This window comes from Lissotriton helveticus, chromosome 8, assembly GCF_964261635.1.
Source record: "Lissotriton helveticus chromosome 8, aLisHel1.1, whole genome shotgun sequence".
In the NCBI taxonomy this organism is placed as follows: Eukaryota; Metazoa; Chordata; class Amphibia; order Caudata; family Salamandridae; genus Lissotriton; species Lissotriton helveticus.
In genome coordinates this window covers 850,750,021-850,772,333 of record NC_136069.1, presented here as the reverse complement: position 1 = coordinate 850,772,333, position 22,313 = coordinate 850,750,021, and positions in this window count along the sequence as shown.

The window sequence follows — 22,313 nt, the reverse complement described above, 5'->3', positions numbered from 1 at the left end:
TAACGGCGTCTCGCTGCTGTGTTATCACACTGCACGCGTCCCCCGTGGGTCCCCTGTGTCACTACCTTGGGTGGTTCCTTGTGGCCCCAGCGATTCTACAGGCTCTAGGCCGTGTGTCTAGTCAAGTCGTGGTTCTTATACCACTTTCTTAATATATGGTTTGGTACCCCCCTAGGGCTCAACATATATTGTTGCTAGTTTACTGTGATATATTAAGTGTAACATATGTGCTTTGACCTCTAGCCTCATAAAGAGACTAGTAGGGTGTGTTTAGAACACATACATATATTTTATATATATACCTGGTGTGGTTGTCCTTTAATTTGGTAATTCGTGAGATTATAGACTGGTAAAACAAGCTGCTTTACATTCCTTCAAGACTTATCCTGAAAGCTGCTCTCCATAGCTACCACTAGGATAGCTTTCAAATAAGGCTGTCTTTAACCTGGATCACTGACAGAATATCGACTGAAAGAATATCGACTACCCAAAATATCGTTGACAAAATATCGACAGTCAAAATATCGAGTTCCAATCTACAAACAGGTAAGTACAAAAATATCGAGTACAAAATATCGTTTACAAAAATATCGTTGTAAAAAATATCGACTTTACTAAAAACAATGTTTAATTACATTAATATAAAAAATTAATTACTAAAATATAATTAACAATACTTAAAATAACTTTTAATAATTAAATAATTAATGAAAGTAAAAAAATAAAAAAAATTTCATCATATTTCTTAAAACATATATATATAGTAACAAAATTTAATTAAATAATAGGCAATATTGTATATGTACCCCAAAAACCCAAAACTGACCCTGAACCCTAAAAATACCCCTTTACCCAAAAACTGAAAACTGACCCTGAACCCTAAAAATACCCCTTTACCCAAAAACTGAAAACTGACCCTGAACCCTAAAAATACCCCTTTACCCAAAAACTGAAAACTGACCCTGAACCCTAAAAATACCCCTTTACCCAAAAACTGAAAACTGACCCTGAACCCTAAAAATACCCCTTTGCCCAAAAACTGAAAACTGACCCTGAACCCTAAAAATACCCCTTTACCCAAAAACTGAAAACTGACCCTGAACCCTAAAAATACCCCTTTACCCAAAAACTGAAAACTGACCCTGAACCCTAAAAATACCCCTTTACCCAAAAACTGAAAACTGACCCTGAACCCTAAAAATACCCCTTTGCCCAAAAACTGAAAACTGACCCTGAACCCTAAAAATACCCCTTTGCCCAAAAACTGAAAACTGACCCTGAACCCTAAAAATACCCCTTTACCCAAAAACTGAAAACTGACCCTGAACCCTAAAAATACCCCTTTACCCAAAAACTGAAAACTGACCCTGAACCCTAAAAATACCCCTTTGCCCAAAAACTGAAAACTGACCCTGAACCCTAAAAATACCCCTTTGCCCAAAAACTGAAAACTGACCCTGAACCCTAAAAATACCCCTTTGCCCAAAAACTGAAAACTGACCCTGAACCCTAAAAATACCCCTTTGCCCAAAAACTGAAAACTGACCCTGAACCCTAAAAATACCCCTTTAATTTAACATAATTAGCAATTAATCAATTAAATTAAAGTAATTGCCAATTACATTTTAATTAATTAAAAAATATTTTTTAATTTACAATGATTTAAATATTACTACCAATTATTAAATTTACATATTTAATTAATTATAATTAAATTACTTCCCACCCTATTCCCCTATAAACCCACAACCCGCTACAGAAAATACATTATTTTAATTTACATAATTAGCAATTAATCAATTAAATTAAATTAATTACCAATTTAATTGTAAATAATTAACATATATTATTTAATTACCAATTAATTAATTATTACTACCAATTAATAAATTTACATATTTAATTTATTATAATTAAATTACTTCCCACCCTATTCCCCTATAAACCCACAACCCGCTACAGAATAAAATTACACAATAATTTAAAAAAATTATTAATTAAAAATAATAATTAAAAAAAATGACACTTTTCACATATAATATAACATAAAACACTATAAATAATTAAATATTATTTAAAAAACTATATTTTTTACTATCTAGATTATATACTTGGATATTTTCACTGTCTATATTATTTACAGTCGATATTACTTCACTTACATTAAAAACGATATTTTGACTGTCGATATTCTGTCTAGTCGATATTTTCTCCAAACGATATTTACAACTCGATATTCTTTCCAGTCGATATTTTGGAGTCGATATTATGTCTGTGCACCCTTTAACCTATCACCTCTAAAGGGTTGTTTGGACTGGTGCAAGGTGCCCACTATAACTAGTGGACGGCATAAGCCAGGCCAACTTCTGGCGCTGGGGTAAAGTTGTTACCCTTCAGAAAGTGAACATGTCTATTATGCCAGCTGGACATATTTACTGTGAAAAAGTATTACATATTTTAACCAATAATAGAAAAAAATGTACAATATAATTAGGACAAACACAATACAAACAAGAAGGTCTAGTGTACAAGGATTCCTGCAAATAAATCGTAAATTGCAACATTTAACAATTTGCAATTTCTTATCAGGAGTGAACAAAAATAGATTTGGTAAAAGCAAACAGACTTTTACTGATTGCATTTTGCGGACCAATCTATGTACTAATCGGTTAGTTCATGAAGTACAGAATCGTAGTAGGTCACAATTCGACCTAACTCATCGTGACCCACTACAATTGGCTAAATTCACAGGCATGGTGGACTACTGGCGGCAGTGGACCTCTACTTTTGTGTTTGCTTCAAAAATTCAAAAAGTACACAAACGTTTTATGAACAGGTAGTAGTCCCATGGGCAACAATCTACTTGTAAAAAACACTTTTGTGAATATTCACACAGGTGAAGGGGGTCCTTAAGAACTCCTTTTTACTTTAGAACTGCTTTTGTTTGCAAATGGGCTTTCTATGGATTCAGGTTGTCCACCACCAATAAACTAACTTCAGTGAATTTTTGGGGAAAGCAGATAAAGCATAATTTCCAGTTTACAGTACTTGTCTTTTGGTCACAGATAGCACCCCGGGCTACATGGAAAATACCGCCACCATTGCTTTTTGATATCTGAAAACCACACAGTTTCTATCAAGTGACAGACCACCGCCTGATGGAATGATAAAAACAATTGTTAAACAAGACATTGGTAAGATTTTCAAAATGTTTCCACAAACATGGCAGTTTCCTTCAGTCTTTCTTATAAAGGAACATATCCCTCCCAAATGCTTGATTGCAATCTATGTTCATCTGGGTCTTCTGAATGTGGCTTAGTAGGCATGCAATTGCAGCAGGGATTCACCCATCAGACATAAGGGCATTTTTCTGATGGGGAGATTTCATGGAGACATCTGAAGCATTTGGGTGCTGGGTTGTATGGCAGCTAGAGCATCCTGCCAGCCCCTGAGATTTTTTAAACTAGAGACACAGGGCAATCCACACTTATGTGGTTTGCCTGAAATCCAGCATGTCTTACTTACCCAAACCCCTTTCAAATATCAAAGCAAGGTAATTGTCTGTGATAGAAAACTCAACAACTCTAGGATATTGACAAAAGTCCTAATGGACAGGAATCGACAAGAATTGTGACTGTTTAAAAATAAGATTGGCACCATATTGATTTCACCTGGTCAAACATTTAGCCTGCTTCTGTCATTTACTAAAGACTATTGTGGTATCCAATACCTGGAATGTGATGTAAAGGGTTGCTGGTGAGAGAGGTTATGAGGGTGGTGGTTATTGAGTTGTAAACAGGACTTGATGGTGGATGGGTTGTACACACGATATACTCCAGTAAACATATCTTTATATACGATACTGGCCAGAAGACTTCATTACATTGACGATGAACTGGGAAAATATTGTATGCCTCAACACCCTGGGTAAGAGCCAGCAAGAGGAGAAAGAAGGCAGTGCATCGACTCATTGTGAAGGCGGCTGAAAAACGAGCAGTGCACAGCATCATGGTCATACCATGGTTACGTGGAGAATCCATTAGTGGGGAGGAGGGTGCCACTATATAACTGGAATATCTCTGATGATGAATGTACACAGGTATTGTGTTTTTTGGCATGGTGCTCTATTTGATGAAAGTTAGCCCTGGTTCAGATGTTCCAAGCTTTAAATGTATTGCAGGACATAGATTGTGGAATTTACATTGCGCCTAACTTGTTAAACTAAGCCCGGGCTGATGCAAGTAAGGTTAAATGCTGTCTCTCATTGCTCGCGTATTGGCCCAAGTTAGTGCCTGCGGACATTCCAATTTTATTTATGCTGGAGTTAGCCTGTGATGTTGGATTCTCTGGTAAGGCAGCGGCTGCTGAGTCAGCATGTGCCATTAGGCTATTTCAGTGCAGACAAACAGACCCTTAATGTGAACCCTTGTGTGTTGTGTATTTGTACCTTTCTCTTTCTGGGCTGCAGCTGTTGTATTTTTCCAGTGCTCATCATCAAGTGCGCTCATCATCAGGAACTCACAGCCAACTCCTACAAAGTACAGCAAACTTCACCACAAATGATCTCCAAGCCTGTGCAGTTAATATTGGTAATTTCACTGGAGCAAAAGTCTTACTCTTAATAAGGGAAATCTCATTGGAGTAAAGTCTTTCCTGTGTTGTGATTGGTGAATAATTTGACAGCCATATTTGGTTGGGATATTTTAAGGTTATCAGCAACGGGGATTTGGAATGGTATATGGTGATTATTTAAATGAACATTGAAGCAAATAATTGTACTTTTTTTCCTAGAAAGCCTCTAAAACAACACATTATTCTAGAGTATCACATCAGGTACTGGTGTGGTAAGGATGTGGAGAGATCATCTGGTACCCTCTCAGGCACCGGTGATTGGTTTTTCTTTTGGTTTACATTTATCCTCGCTCTCCTCTCTTCTTCTGTTCTGGTAGTGTTCTCCTCATCAGGTGTTTGATCGGACACCGGACAATTGTTAGGTAGCAGGTGGTTGGAACTACAGACATAATGCAAAATATACCATCCCAACCATTTTTTGTCACCAGGAGAGCTAATGTTAAAGTTGGACAAACAGATAAAGTGTTCTCCCATTATGCTAAAGTTTGCGAAACATCATTAATTGTGGATAGGAAAACTTCCCTGCTTACGCATTGCCTAAGTCTGGAGGGTCAGGAGGTGTTTAAGCACCTTGTGGATTTGGATGATGAGGAAACAGAAGATCTGAGTAAATGTGTAGTATGCAAAAAAAAACTGGATAAACATTATTTTCCAAAAATTAGCACAATTTTGGATTGATATCATTTAGGGAGGAGGGTCCAGTTAGCACAACAGTCATTGGAAATGTATGTCACAATTGTGCAAACTTGCACCCATGTGTAAGTTTGAGGGGAGTGGGGAAGAGTGCATTAGAGAACAATTCATGTTAGGATGTAACATAGAAAACATAAGAGATGGGCTTTGGCAAGAAGATGATCCCAACTGGGATGGAGTGTTGCTCATAGAAAAGAAAATAGAGCTTGGAGTGTGCAGAGGTAACTAAGAAAGAGAAGGGGGTTGCAACCAAAGAACATATACTAACTGTGATGAGATTCAAAGGTGATGATTCCCAAAGGAAAACATTCTCTGAGAAATACTTCTGATGTGGATGGTGGGCCATATGGCCAATGACAAAAATGCTCAGCACAGGGTGTGGTGTGCAAATCCTGCGGTTTGAAAGGTCACTAGCAAGGAATTTCAGGGTGCAGAAGAGAAAAGGCTAAAGTCAAGTAAGTAAGTCTGAGTGATGTAGGTAAAGATGAGGAGTATGATGATTTGCAGGTTGGTGACATTTTGTCTTGCAGATGCAGGAATAAGGCAAAGGATGGGGTAAAGAAGATTATGTGCAGGTGAACAGGTGTGAAGCTAAAATAATATTTGACTCAGGAGCAAAAATCACTCTTATTCCTAGGTGTTTCTTTGAAGAGAAATTGACAGGTAAAGTGAAATTGTTCAATACCGACATAAGGCTTCTTGGATATGGGGGTCAACCCTTCAAGCTGGTAGGATGCTTTATGGGGCAAATCGAGTATAAAGGGGGATTGACAGCAGGGAAACTGTCTCTAATAAAGGTGACAGCATCATCAGTTGGATCCATCAAGGAGAATTAGAAGTAATACTGGATCCAAACAGCTCACCACAGATTATATTCAAAAGAAAGGAATGGTGTGTAGAAATTGAGAAAGAAGGCAGCCCTAAGTTGCGAGTAGTGGAGTTGTCCCGAGGTGAGATGACTCAAAAAAGTAGTTGTGGGAGTTGGCAGAAAGAGTTTCGAGAGTTGTTTAATGACTGATTTGGATGACTGAAGGGCTACATCCATGACATTGTTTTGAAGAAGGATGTGGTGCCAGTAGTTAGTAGGGTACAAGGGGTTCCTCTGGCAATGAGACAGCCCATGAAAAATGAGACTGACAGATTAAGAGAGGGAAGGTATGATTGAAGAAGTAGAAGAATCTGAATGGGTGGCTCTAGTGGTTCTGGCTCGGAAAACTTCAGGTGAGATAAGATTCTGTGTAGATTTTAGAGGCTTAAACTAAGAGATGGCGGTGAATGTGTTTCCATTGCCAAACATCTCAGACATGTTAACACAACTAAGAGGTGCAAACGGGTCCTCCACGTTAAATCCACGGATGGCCTACTATCAAATTGTGCTAGGTGAAGGTTTTAGAGTCCTTATGATGTTTATTACATCCTTTGGGGTGTTCAGATTTACCAGGATGCCATTTGGGCTAGTCTCTGTGGCCTTGATATTTAAGAGGGCTATGAAGAATGTACTGCAGGGTCTTGAAGGTGTCAAAATCTATCAGGACGATGTCTTGGCCTTTGAAGACACATCAGAACAGCAAAATCAGAATTTGAGAAGGGTGCTCGAGAGATTTCAACAACAGGGTCTGATGCTGAGGGAAAACAAATGTAGGCTGGGGAGTGAAGAAGTCATCTATTTGGGAAAAGACTGTCAGCAAGAGGGTTCAATCCAAATAGGGAATTGGTAGAAACTATCAAAGACTTGGCTGTTCCAGACAGTAAGGAAGACTTGATTAAATTCTTATGTATGGTGGAGTATTATCACAAATGTATTCCTAACTTTGTGGCCTGAGCATATAATATGAGAAAGTGCTTTAAAAAAGGGGAAACATTGGCCGCCGTAAAGAATGGGAAGCGCAGATAGTTACTATAGAAAGTGATCTTCTCGCTCTAGAAAACACGGCACAAAGTGATGGCAGTCCAGACATTCTTCAAAAGATACAAATAAAAGCAGCGGAATACAAAGCCCTAGTTACCGATGCTGCTAAGACCTTAGCAAGAGACAGGGAGGGCAGACTATACGACCAAGGGGACAAAGCGGGCAAGTTAATAGCATGGCTGGACAGGAAGCAGCAGGCACAGAAAGTGGTGGCTGAACTTAGGGTTGAATCAGGGGCCTTCATTACGGAGCCCCGCAAGATTGTCAGGGAGTTCGCGGTACACTTTCACAAGGTCTACACCAGGGGGTCGGAAGGATCGGAAGAGGACTCATCTGCCCTGCTAGTCGACATTACATTACCTGCCCTCTCAGACGACGAGCAGGAGATTCTGGAGGCACCACTCACCACTGAGGAACTGGTCAGGGCCATCCGTGACCTTCGATCTGGGAAGGCTCTCGGACCCAATGGTCTTCCGATTGAGCTCTACAAGCTCAAGCCGGACAGCCTTGGCCTGCACCTGAAACAAATGTTCGAGGAAAGTAGGGAGCAGGGCATACTGCAGAGGGACCAGCGAATAGCTACAATCATGGCCATCCCTAAGGAGGGGAAACCTAGAGAGTTGTGTGCCTCCTACAGGCCGACATCACTGCTAAATACTGAGCCGAAAATCCTGGCCAAAGTACTAGCAAATAGGCTTAAACCGGTTCTAAATACATTGGTGCACCCGGATCAGTTGGGCTTTATGCCCCACCGCAACACAGCACTTAACCTTTGCCATCTCCACAGAGTGTTGGGACTCTGTCATATGATCCATGAGGACGCTGTTGTGGGGTCAATGGATGCAGCAATGGCGTTCGACGCATTAGAGTCACTTCACAATATGGCTGTTCTCAGGAAGCTGGGATTTGGTCCGAACTTTATTGGCTGGGTGTGCCTCCTCTACACCGAACCTTTGGCCCAGGTGGTAGTCAATAGCAAAATCTCTGAGGTTTTCACACTAGGAAGAGGAACACGACAGGGGGTTGGGGGGGAGTTTGGCATGGTCACACCGAGGTTATGAATATGTTGTAGGACACTGGATCAGGAAACACAGGAACATACTGGCAGTTGCATGTGCAGATGGCTACGAAGTGGGATAAAAGTCTTAAGGTGATTAGCTGGAACGTCAATGGGCTGGGGGACAAGCTCAAAAGAAGTATTGTGCTACAGTTTGTTAAACGAGGTACAAAAGGGGGTGGTGATGGATGAGGATCTGATCAGTCAGACTGATTTGCATATAGCCGTGTCTGAACTGGGGTGGCAGAGTGGGCTAAAGAACGGTGATGGATTAAACCCAGATCTTTTGACTGGGTGTGAGTGTTTGATTGATTCAGATGCTCCGTCCATCACCACCCCCTTTTGTACCACAGTTTGTTAAACGACACAATGTGGTTCTCCTACGGGAAACCCATTTGATGGGAAATACTTGCCATGCACTAAACAGATGGGGGTACTCTCTGGTGAGTCACGCCGGCTTTACTTCCGGGTCCGGGGGGGGGGGATCCTTACGTGCCGCAGCTTCCCATTTGTCATTGAACATACGGACGCGGATCCTCTGGGGCGCTTTGCTGCTATCTCAGGAAAATGGGAAGGGCGAAGACTCAACTTGGTAACAAACTATATTCCACCTGGCCTCCAAACTCAATCATACCATGATCTGGGGAAGTTACTGCCTTCCCTCCCAGATGGGTCACTCCTAATGGGTGGGGACTTTAATGCCGTGGTCTCGGGAGACTTCGACAGACACCCAGCCAGGGAAATAGTGGCGGGACACAGGTGGCTCCCCTATCTCATTGACACAAAAACAGTATACTTTCTTTTCAGGCCCTCATCGCACCTTCTCACGCATAGATTATCTGTTGGCACCAATGCACCAAGACACCACAATTTGCGACGTCTGTCACACCTCCGACACTCAGTTCCTGGAAAAAGAATATGGATTGGTGTATGATCCAAGAGAAGACAGTGTATGTGGCCCGGGGCTGCCCCCGAAAGTGGGTGGCGGTGTGGTCAAATTGGAATGATTATCGTGATAACATATGTGAACCCCCTCGAATTACCCCCATTGACGAGCTAATTACATTGTAATCTACAGCTGAATAGATGTAGTCCAGAGATATACTGTATTAGGTAAGATTTGTGTTTTCCAACAAACAATCATGTAACCGATGTATTCCCTGAATGTGATGACCACCTCATTTCGTTTCTTTTTGCAATAAAAAGATTTATAAAAAAAATAAAAGGAACAACATTTGTGGGGTCCACACAGTGTGGTATTTCATTTGCTGATCTTCAAGGAGCATTATCTGACTCTCCTTCAGAACACAGGATAAATTGGCATTGGTTACAGACGCTAGTGGAAAAAGGTTAGGTGCAGTAGGAAAGGAAGAACGCACCATAATGTTTTTGTCAAAGAGCTTAAGGGTATCTGTAAATTGCTACTCAGTGATTGGGAGACCAGCTCTATATATAGTTTGGGCCATAAAAAAATAAAAGAATGTATTATGAGGTACACTCTTTATGGTGAGAAATGACTACAAACCTCTCAAAGGAATTTTCGACAGAAAGAGAATTTGATCTAGTAGAATTTGTACGTGGATAATTTAATTGCAGGACTTCAATTTTAAAGTGGAATACATACCCTGAACTGCAAAATTGTGTGGCCGATTGCTTGTCAAGATTGGTGAGCGTGAAATGACAAGAGGAGGAGGAACCACCTGAGAAACTCCTTTGGGAATTTGATACGTTTGAAGTGTGTCAAGACACAGAAGGGATTATAAGTAAAGAGGAATTGGAAATTCAGGTAGTTAAGGATGAGGATTGGACACAAGTGTCTGAACTAATTGAGAAAGGCAGGGCAGAACGCAAGAATTTGTCTCCTTCATACAGGTAATAGTGGGAGGTCAGGAATGAGTTACCGAAACATCATGGGTTGGTGCGGAGAGGCACCAAATTGGTTCCGCCCATAGAGCTAAGAACTGGGTTGATTAATCTGGCATATCAGGGACACCTGGGCATCAGTAAAACCAAAGAGAGGTTGAGACTACACTTTTGGTGGCCAGTTTTAGATAAGCAGGTGGAACATGAAGTTAGGAAGTGCATGGAGCACATAAACAATAACAAAGTATACAAGGCAAGGGCACAACCTATGGAATTGGTAAAACAACTAAAGTGACCGTGTGAGCAGGGAGCTCTGGACATTTCGGGTCCAGTGACCAATAACTCTGGGCTAGTAAATCTGTTCTTCAGGTGGCCGGAAATGAAAGTTGCTCAGAGTGTGGAAACGAGTAATGTGGTGACATTTTTTAAGGAGATTTAAGCCAGAGACAGGTTCACAGATTCAATTTAGTCTGCCAATGGTGTACAGTTGGTGTCCCAGGAAATGGAAAACTATCTCTCACTGAGAGGAATCCTCCATAAGAAGTGTGCCTTATACCACCCGGATTCTAATGAGGTGGTTGAGAGATTTAAGAAAGTACTTAAGGAATCTATAGAAATAGCTAAACAAGAAGCAAGAGATTAGAGGGAGGAGATTCAGGCAAGAGTGTAAGTATATCGTCTTTCCCCACACTCAGCTACAGGCAAGGTACCCTTTTAATTGTTCAGGAGAAGGGAGCCTAACTCTCTTATGTGCCTTCCTTGGATTACTTTGATTGCAAAATGAGAAAATAAGAAAAAATATGGAGCAGGAAACAGAAATATGACAGGAGAGAGGCGACAAAGCTTACTGTTGTATCTGTGGGTGATTTGGTAAGGCTATAACTACTTACAGGTGTGACAAAAACTACAAAGTTTGGCAGTCCCCAAAGAGAAGTTAAACTATTTAAGAATGCAGTCAAACTAGAAGACAATCAGATTTTGAATTTGGGGAGACTTGTGGTGGTTGCAAAACAAAGGAGTGTCAGGCCCCAAAACGTTTAAAAGGTTATATTACCTTTTAGTTCAAACAAAGTAGTTCCGTGGGAGAATATATTTTTGAAAGCTCCTATATTTTTGAATTAAGAATTTCATGAAAACTTTTATTTTAGTTGATAATGTATATGATTTTCATGAAAATGTTCGCTTTAGTTAATAACTTTTAGTTTGTCTCTCTATTCCTTTGGCTCATTGTTAAAAAAAAAGTTATAGTAGGTTATAGTATGAATTTATGAATTTTTTAATTTGTTTTTATTCGTGCATCATCTGAGTTTAGGAGCTCTGTTTCTGTCAAAGGTGATGCATATATATATAGGTTATAATAATAACATCCATGTGGTGCAAAGGGCGGATGTGTGTGGTATCCTTTGATACCTGGAATGTTATGTAATAGAATACCTGTGAGAGAGGTTCTGAGAGTGAAGGTTTACGAACCAAACTGGGATTGATGGTGGATGAGGTGTACCTATGATATACTCAATCACACCTATTTGTATATACGATATTGGCCAGGAGACTTAATTATACCCATTTACATATATGAGGTACTGTTTTCATTGGTAGAAATGTTGGAATACCAGGCGTGTAAATGTTTATGTTGTACCCCACACATTAAAAAATATTTCTTACAGAGTTATGAGAAATTTAGTTTCAACCAATATTTTACCTGTGCATGGAATTCCTGGTAAGAAAATGTGGAGGAATCTCCGCAAGCTACATCACCCAAGTGGTGCCTAGTGATGTCTAGTGTTCATTAACGTCTAACATTGGTAGGTTGCCGTAGGTACTGAATAGCTTCAGGCAAAGATATGAGTCTCTGTAGCTAGTGGCAGTTTGGTTTTCTCTTAAGGTAAAGAGAAAGATTAGAACATTTCAAACAGGATCTGTCTCCTTGTTGCTGCACAGACACACAGCTTATTCATCTCTCAATGCGTTTCTGGACAGGGAGGCATTGGAAGATAAAGGAGTTGTCAGAAAATGAGTCAAGAAGTAGGGATTGGAAGGGAGTAGGAACAATCTTAGTTCATCCCCTTCCAATGCCCACTTCCAGATTCTTTCCATGACTCCTCTGCTTTTATGTGATAAAACAGTTTTCCTTCCATCTCACCCTGTGTTGGGCACCGTGAAGAAGGAAATGAGGCACGTCTCATTAATCAAGACTTGGCAGTCCTGTTTTAGTAGTTTGTTGTGCTGATTTCAGTGGTATTTACTCAAAGTTTTCCAAACCTTTTGAAATCAGGGGTTATCAATATTTATTCAACAACCTAACCTGGAAAATATGCAATAACTGTGTTTTTCCTATGTCTGCGAAACATGTTAGTCCCAATCCACAAACATAAACTTAGACTTTAGACTAAGTTTGCTACTTTTGGGTGTTTTTCAAAGGTAATGTTACAAGTAGTAACTTAATGTGTGCGGAGTAACTGCACTTGGGGCAGTGTCTATGCACTCAGGGCACAGTGTCTGCATTTGGGGAGGTGGTTCCAACCCATGGCTAGAGGCTGAGCCCCAGGGGTGGAGCTCCAAACTCCACCTCCACACGACTATAACTTGCCCTGCTACCATGCACAATGTTCCCATAAAGTATGTCATTTGAGATGTCAATAGTGTTGTTATGACGGCTACAATTTACCATGCTATAGGTGATTTAATATGAAAGGGTAGTATAAGCTGTGAGTGGGGAAGGCACGTGTTATAGTTCATGAACTCTGCCTAGCCAGCTTTCAACATTCTGTACGAAGATGCACAAGTTGTAGAACATTTTTGGTCGGGTAGAACTCATAACTTTAAGTTATAACTATAACTTTTTAATAATTTTTTTTTTTAAAACAAAGTTTTATTGATTTTTAATTTTGTCCATACATCATACAAAGTCATATATTTACGTCTCCCTGCTTTACACAGCTTGTGGCAATAAATACAGCATGCAATCTTGAGAGCAGTATGTTAGCATGACATCTTGTCCACATCAGTACAGAACTCTCCGCATATAATTGTAGTGCTGTCTCGCCCAGACATAGAATACTCAATACCCACAACTGTGCTTCACCCAACCCCACCCGCTGATCCTGTGTATGTACATGGTTACCCTCTCCATCATCAATCGTCCACACTGACATAGTCCTTTACTGCCTCCCACTCAACACATTTCCGCTGATACCTGGGGCCATTTCCCAGCCTCCCGTATTTTTAGACACCACTTCATGGATTGCCAGGCCCTGTGTCACGGTCTATGTCCAAAGCTCTACATGCCTCCAGCATTGTGTACCATTCCATTGCAATTGGGGTCTTACGCAGCCCCCCAGTTTCTTCCCTTCTCAGTGCAGCACTCTCGGCAACCCCCCATCTCATCAGTTTGCTGTGCCATGTAATATAGTGGGTGGTGTCTTTGCCTTCCATCGCATGGTGATCGCTCTCACTGCCAAAAGTAGAGCCAAATTTTCAAATCTATATTGCACCTTACACTTGGAAGTACCCTTACACAGTCCCAAAATACAAACCTGTACCGTATCATCTATTGCCCTTTTTGTGATTTCCGTCGTGTGTTCCCTGACCGTGGCCCAATACCCTCCAAGCCTCGGGCAAGACCATATCATATGTACCAGGTCCGCTCCCTCTAGTTGGCATCTAGGGCAGTGGTGACGCGCTGACGAGTATATCTTGTCTAATTTGCGTGGTGTAAGGTATGCCCTGTGGAGGATCATGGTCTGGATGTATTTAAAACACACATTCCGAGATACTCGTTTAGGGTATGCCAACACTTTCTCCCACTCCTTATCTGCAAGGGCCCTATCAATGTCCCCCTCCCTGATTACGGGGAGCGTCGTCAGATCAACTTACGTGTGGGAGCGCAGTCCCACATATAATGACCTGATGAGGTGGCGTCCCCGTTCCATGTAGTAAAGTGTTTTAACTAGGTCATTAGTGGGAGGCTCCTGCCTCTGCGGGGCCCAATGCTTTCTGACATATTGTAGTAGTGCTGCATGTAAGAGGTACAGTTGGTCTGGTGCTCCTGTTTCTCGTACAAAATTGTCATGGTCCATTAACAACCCCTCCCCGAAGAGGTCAGCTACTGTAGTGACCGCCACATCCGTCCAAGGTGTGAGCCTGCACCTCAAAAGGTGTCCGCCCTGCAAACGGATGCCAAGCAGAGGGATATTCCCGGTGTAGGAGGGGGACGCCCCCGTGTACTGAAGTGCCGCCCTCCAACACTGCAGCACCGTATGCAAAAGGGGGAAGAGGTCTTGCGGTAGTTTGCTGTGTGGCAGTAAAAGGGTGTGAAGCGCCCCATTTCCTATGTCTTGTTCCGTCATCCCTATATCCTGCAAGTTACGCCCTACTGTCCAAAAGGATAGCCACTGCAGTTGGCAGGCATAGAAATACGTCCTAAGATCTGGTACCAACAGACCCCCACCGGACGTACTGCGCTGCAATTTCTTTAGGCTGATCCGTCGCCATCCCGCCCCCAAAGGAGTTCAACCAGTAGGGTGTTCATTAATTTAAAGGGTGTGCTCGGGATCATAAGTGGTATGTTCTTAAAATAGTAGAGCAGCCGTGGGAGGACCACCATTTTGGCGATTGCCGCCCTCCCCGCCACTGACAGCAGCATGGATGTCCAGAAGTTAATGCTGGACTGTAGGGCTCTCAGAGCTCTGTTCAAGTTGCCCTCTAGCATATCGGCCTGGGTCCTATATACATGGATACCCGGATATTTAAATGTATGAGGAGCGACCATGAAGTGTAGTGAACCAAAGCAAAAGTCCAGCTGAGGCGCCTGTTCCTTAAAGTAGAAAACCGATAATTTTGCCGGATTCATAGAGAGCCCTGACAGTCTTTCCAAAGACGCAAATAGTACGGCCATGGAGTCTGTAGGGGAGCGAAAGTCTCGCAGATAAAGAATGATGTCGTCGGCGTATGCCGATATCGAATGCGTGCTGTCGCCTACAGTTATCCCCATGGCAGGCATATCCACCCTGATCTTTAATGCCAAGGGTTCAAGCACCAATATGAAGATAAGTGGTGAGAGCTGGCACCCCTGTCTCGTACCTCAACATATCTGGTATTCCGCCGAGATATGCCCCCCTGTCCGCGCCCTAGCCGTAGGTGCATGATATAGGAGTCTTATCCAACTAATGTGCTCCTCCGGGAGCCCAAATCCGGCAAAAGCATTGAATATATAATCCCATTTGATCGTATCAAACGCTTGGCGCATATTCAGGGGCATGCAGGCCACGTATTCTTCCCAGTTTGGGGCCTCTATAAGAAGGTGGTGGAGCCTTCTAGTGTTTAGAGATGTACTTTGCGTCGATAATAAACCTGTTTGGTCCATACGGATCAGCTTGTGTATGACTGGTGGGAGTCTGTTGGCTAGGACTTTACTGAGTATTTTGTACTCCGTCATCAGTAATGACAGAGGCCGATAACTAGCCATCTCTGTGGGGTCCCTGCCCCCGGTTTTGGGAGTGACACCACCAGCGCCTGCGCCGTAGTGCGGGCAGAGCACCCACCTGTGATGCCTCCTTATATAATATTTCCAATTGAGGTACGAGGAGGTCCGCATATGCAACATAATAATCAGCCTGCACGCTGTCCAGCCCCGGGGTTTTGTTTCGGGGGAGTCCCTTGACAGCAGCCTTGATTTCCGACTGAGTGGTGATGGGGCCTATTAGGTCTTTCTGTTCATCTGTCGTCAATTGGGGGCGGTAAACTGTATTCAGAAACTCATCTGTAGATTCACCTACATCCTCCTCAGGTGCACTATAAAGCACAACATAATATTGCCTGAAGGCCTTGTTAATTTCTCCTGAGTGTGTACCATATCACCCGCAATATTAGTGATCTAATTTGGCCAGTAGTGTCCCTGCGTTATCTGCCTCTGTGTGGGAGAGTTGTGTGTATTTCTGACAGTCTATAACTTGGAGGGACTCTAGGAGTTCGGCATGTCGAATTCTGGCTTCCGCAAACAGGGCTCATTTATCCTCATCCAGTACAGCCTCCTGCTCCAGTTTATTTAGTTTCTCCTCGACGTCTAGCAAGGATCTATGTATTTCTTGTCTTGCCCCTACGTCGCCCCAATTGCCTTCCCACGGACCACCGTTTTAAAAGCATCCCACTCAATCAGCCTAGTGGAGGCCGTGTGGCTATTGTCTGTGAAGTACTGTGGGATAGTATCGGCCATGGTAGTGCAGAATGCCGAGTCCTCTAACATTTGAGTCCGCAACCGCCATGGGGGCACCGGGGTGGGCACCCTTCCCCATCCAAGCACCACTTCCAAGGGATTGTGGTCGGAGAAGGACTTCGCTAATTACGAGGTGTGTCGCCTGCATCGCGATGGTATTAGAGCAGTACACTCTATCAATTCTTGTGTGTAACATGTGCATTGGTGAGTAAAAGGAATATTCCCTGTGTGTTGGGTGTCGCAACAGCCAGACATCACACAACCCCCAGCCTTTTGCCCATTCACAAAATGCCGTCGCCTGTTTACAAACCCAGGCCCCTTGTAAAGGAGGGTGCGACCTATCAAGCGTGACATTCATCACAGCATTACAGCCCCCAGCGATGATCCATTAATGACCCTCCCACCCCACCAGGGAGGCAGACAGCTTGTATAGGAACTTTTCCTGGTCCGAGTTTGGCGCGTATATTGAACCCAATACTGTCGGTTGGCCATATAAGGTGCCCCTAGCCAGGATATACCTTCCCTGTTGGTCAACTCTCTGCTCTATTAACTTGAAGCGGTACAAAAGGGGGTGGTGATGGACGGAGCATCTGAATCAATCAAACACTCACACCCAGTCAAAAGATCTGGGTTTAATCCATCACCGTTCTTTAGCCCACTCTGCCACCCCAGTTCAGACATGGCTATATGCAAATCAGTCTGACCCTGTGCCTCATGGGAACAGTCCAGCCCGAACTGCCAAGCCATGCCTTCCCTGGACCGGAAACAAGCTTCCGAGGACCGGTTTCTGGCATTTCAGCCTTCTTCAGCCCGGCTTGCTTGAATCCAGTGGCAAAGTGAGCAAGGGACTCACGTCTGAGAATACCCTGCCACACTTATGGCTGCCAAAAGCGGTACAAAAGGGGGTGATGATGGACGGAGCATCTGAATCAATCAAACACTCACACCCAGTCAAAAGATCTGGGTTTAATCCATCACCGTTCTTTAGCCCACTCTGCCACCCCAGTTCAGACATGGCTATATGCAAATCAGTCTGACCCTGTGCCTCATGGGAACAGTCCAGCCCGAACTGCCAAGCCATGTCTTCCCTGGACCGGAAACAAGCTTCCGAGGACCGGTTTCTGGCATTCCAGCGGTCTTCAGCCCGGCTTGCTTGAATCCAGTGGCAAAGTGTGGCAGGGTATGCTCAGACGTGAGTCCCTTGCTCACTTTGCCACTGGATCCAAGCAAGCTGGGCTGAAGATGGCTGGAATGCCAGAAACGGGTCCTCGGAAGCTTGTTTCCGGTCCAGGGAAGACATGGCTTGGCAGTTCGGGCTGGTCTGTTCCCATGAGGCACAGGGTCAGACTGATTTGCATATAGCCATGTCTGAACTGGGGTGGCAGAATGGGCTAAAGAACGGTGATGGATTAAACTCAGATATTTTGACTGGGTGTGAGTGTTTGATTAATTCAGATGCTCCGTCCATCACCACCCCCTTTTGTACCGCTATCAACTTAAAGGGCACACCATGCCTGATCCAGATTGCATCTCCTCGCGCAAACCCCGAACATGAAGTCGAGAACACCTGCACTCTCCGTTTTTTACGGAGCTTCCCAATTTTCAGTTCAACCAAGTTGGACTCTTGTAGGAATACTATCTGAGCCTTGCATCTCAATAGCTGTGCATGCACTCTATGCCTCTTCTGGACGGACCCCAGACCCCAGACATTCCACCTTAGTATGGTATATTTATTCTGTGTGTGCATCTTGCGTCTAAAGGCGGACCCGTGTATCCAGCGGAGCCAGAGCTGCGTCGTGCCTGCTCAGGAAAATGCACCCCACAGGACCATTACCCTCCCCAGCAAACCCCAATACTCGGTCCAGTCCTGAAACTATACCGGACCGCCCAACCAAACAGGAAACGCATAAACCTGTATAACATCCATGTAAAGCTTTCGCAACTTGGGGTATGTGGCCAAACCTACCCATGCAGTCTTCGTTCCTAGTCTTTGTTACCATGGAACTCCAACAGACCCCTGGGCCTAAATGCAGGTAACACAATGCCAATATAGTAATTACATTTGCAGCAATAACGCCGCCAAATACATTAATGTTCTGTTGCAAGTTCGTAACACTGGTCTCTCAATCAGGGGATCAGTCCATCCACGGTCTGCGGGGTCACGGAGGGAAACAGAGCCACACTCCTATCCGTGTCCGACTTCTGGGTGTCGACTTCAGACGTGGTCAGGTTGCCGATTTGCACCGTCGTTCGGAAGGAGGAGACCGCAAGTATCGGCGTCTCCCTACCGCTCTGTTTCAGTTGAGTTGTTGGCCGAGTTGCGTATTTCTTTTGCGCAGTCTCTTCGAAATGCGGCGTCCCGTTGAGTGGCCATCTTGTATGGTGGATGTCGAGGACTGAGAGTTGGCCCTCCAGTGTCCCTCTAGCTCCATCACTTCTAGCCATTCCTCCACGTCCCCAGGGCTCTCAAAGAAATACGTTTTCTGTTTGCGGGTAATCCGCAACCACCTCGGGAAGAGGAGGGCATATTGCAGGTTCAAGGCTCGTAGTTTCCTCTTGACCGGCAAAAAAGAGGGGCGCTGCTTCTGCACCAGCAGTATGTAATCTGGGTACATCTCTCGATTTTTGCAGCAGCACATCGCGGTCCCTGTAATTCAGCAGCTTAATGATGAGGGGATGCGGTGGGGCCCCCTGTTTCGGGCGGCCCGTAGGGATCCTGTGGGCACGTTCAATGCAGAATTGGTCCGATAGGCCCTCTGAGGTGACATACTCCTTGAGCCAGCCCTCCATGTACTGAGCCGCGTCGCCCCTTCGCTTCTCTCCGGTAGGCCTATGACCCAGATGTTGTTCCTCCGCGCTCTCCCCTCTGCATGCTCCACGTGGTCCATAAGGGTGGCCACCTGGGTGTGTAGTTGTTTTATATCAGCTGTGTTTTGGCTTTGCTGTAGGGACAAGGTCTTCAATTCCACTGTGTGGTCCTTCACTCGATCAGCAAATTTGACGTGGTCCGCCCGGAGCAGCAATAGCCCAGACGTTAGAGCGCCTATTTGTGCCTCTATGGACTTCCTAGAGTCACGCACCTCTTGTAGGATTAGGTCCAGTTTGTCTGTCGCCTCCCCCACGTGGGTAGGTGGTACACAGCTGACCTGCTGAGATCCATTCAACGACATCGCAGTAGATGGGACGGTGTCAACCCCAGACTCCCCGTCCTCTTGTTTGTCCTTCACTCATCCCAGTGCTGAGTGCACCAACGTTTCGTCCCCCAAAGTGGAGGTGGGGTGTCACTCCACAGGTCTGTGGGGCCCACTCCGGTGTTGGCTGGTAGTCTCCTCATACAGCAGGCTCAGTCGCCCGTGCCCAGCGCAGCCCACAGTACGCTCAGTCAGACTGCGAACCACGGCCATCCGGCCTATAGCTCCCCGATTAACACCACAATCAACAGCCTCCAGTCACCATTACATGGTTCCGTCCAACCCCACAGATCTTGGAGAAGACTGGGGGGCAGGGGGGCCCACCGGGTGCCCCACACCGCTGCAGCGTTTCAGGATCAGCTCCCCTAGGGAGGGGGGCACACCTTCGCCAGCACAAACTGCCGCTATGGCCTCACTTCGCAGCTAATCCGCCAGTTCAGGCACCCACGCACCTTCAAAGTATCAGTATTACCCCAGGTAGCCGCCCGCAGCATGTCATAGGACACTCTCCCCCGTGGTCACTTATGGCAGCACACGCTTGGGAGGAATCGTTCCCCTCCGGCTCCCTCTCTCTGTCATGCAGGCCCGCGCGGGCCGTACCAGATTCCTGGCGCTTGCATAGGCGCTCCGCCGCCCCCACGCTCCAAAGAAGTCCTCTTTCGTCGCGCTGGGCACATCACCACTCCTGCGCACCTCCAGCTTCTGTTTGCGGCATCGCCCGGTCTGGGCGACGTCGCTTGAAGTCTCCAGTCGCTGTGCCCCGGAGTGGTTTCCGGCGCTGGACGGCTCCCCGCCAGGCCATCCCGCAGCTACGGTCGGTCCGCCTCGAGCCCCAAGGCACGTCACAGGCCTCACCGGTCGATGTTCACCTGCCGCTGAACCTGGTCCACACCGGGCCTCTGAGGGGGCCACAGAGGTTGGCATTTGTTTGTTTCCGCAGCAGCCGGGCTCGGCATACGACGGGGATCTCAGAGTATGGCAAGGAATCAGGATTAATACTGCCCGGGTCTGGAGCTCCTTTAGGAAGCGACCACCATGATCGGCAGCTGGCCACGCCCCACTAACTTTTTAATTTATAAGGCTTGTGTAGTTTACTAACTATCTTCAAACCTTGTTTTTTACATTAAATTTCTGTGGGTTTTTTGGGGGGGAATTGCTTTTTAATATTATGATGTTATTTATTTTGGCATCTATATATTTTTTTTACATTTCTATAGTACTGTAGCACTTTCTCGATAATTTCTTGTGAAGTGGTGTAGAGTGCAGTGGTGTGGGGTAGAGTGGTACAGAGTAGAGTAGAGTGACGATCAGTGCAGTAGCATAGGGTAGAATGGTGCAGTCTGGAGTACGTTGCCATAGAGTGCAGTGGTGTAGAGTGCAGTGGCATATAGTGGAGTGGTGTGGCTCACTGGTTAGAGGCGGCAGACCCGAAAGCAGAAGACGGCCCGGGACCAGGGTTCAATCCCCGACGCGGCAGGGTCGTGAACCAGGGTCAGGGGACTCGATAATTCTCACCTCGGTGCCTACTCTAACCAGGGATCACACTCGGCAACTCTGGGCATTAGCTTGCCTCATCTCCACAACGGCCCCCCACAAACGCTGGGGATGCCTGGTTTCACCTTGGAGATACACAGAAAGGGAACATCTCACAGGGAAAGCCAGGACGGGTTCCCCAGCGGTCCATAGCGCCAGGACGCCTCCGGGTAGCAGTGCGCTTTACAAGACACACACATTTACATATAGTCAAGTGGAATAGAGCGGAGTGCAGTAGAGTGACTTGGAGTGGCATAGAGTATAGTGTCTTAAAGAATAGTGGCGTGCAGTAGAGTGGTGTACAAAAGAGTGGGGTAGAATGAACTGGGCTTGTGTGAAGTGGGGTAGAGTAAAGTGGTGTTGAGTAGAGAAGCATAGAGTGCAGTGGCATACAGTAAAGTGTTGTAGAGTAAAATGGGGTATAGTGAAGTGGGATAGTGTGAAGTGAGGAAGAGCAGAGTGGCGTAGAGTTCAGTGGTGTGGAGTAGAGTAATGTAGAGTGAGTTGGGGTGGACTGAAGTTGGATAGAATAGAGTGACATAGAGTAGAGTTCTTTACAGTACAGTGACGTATAGTGGAGTGGGGTAGAGTGAAGTCAGGTAGAGTAGATTGCGGGAGAGTGTAACAGCATAGAGTGAAGTTGGGTAGAGTGAAGTGGGGTATAGTCAAGTGGAGTAGATTTTAGGGGCAGTCAAGTAGAGTGGAATAGAACAGAGTGGTGTAGAACAGAGTGGTGCGCAGTGCAGTGGTGTAGAATAGACTGCAGTGATGCAGAGTGCAGCGGCATAAAGTGGAGTAGAGTAGAGTGGCATACAGTAGAGTGACACTGAATAGAGTGGCGTAGTATAGAGTGATGTACATTAGAGTGGTGTATAGTGAAGTACAGTTCAGTGAATCAATCAATCAGGGGTTTACATAGCGAGCTACGCACCCGTGAGGGTCGCAAGGTGCTGAGGGAGGAGCTCCAGATGAGTCAAAGAGCCAGGTTTTGAGGTCCTTCCTGAAGGTGTGCAGGGTTGGAGAGTGTCTGATGTTCATGGGAGCTTGTTCCAGGTCTTGGCAGCGATGTAGGAGAAGGCTCTCCCGCCTGTTCGACTTCTGCTGGTGCGGGGAAGCTCTGCCAGGGCGAGATCGGCGGAGCGGAGGTTCCTCTTGGGTATGTGGAAGGATAATCTCCTGTGGTATTTGGGTCCGGTGTTGTTGATGGATTTGTAGACGTGG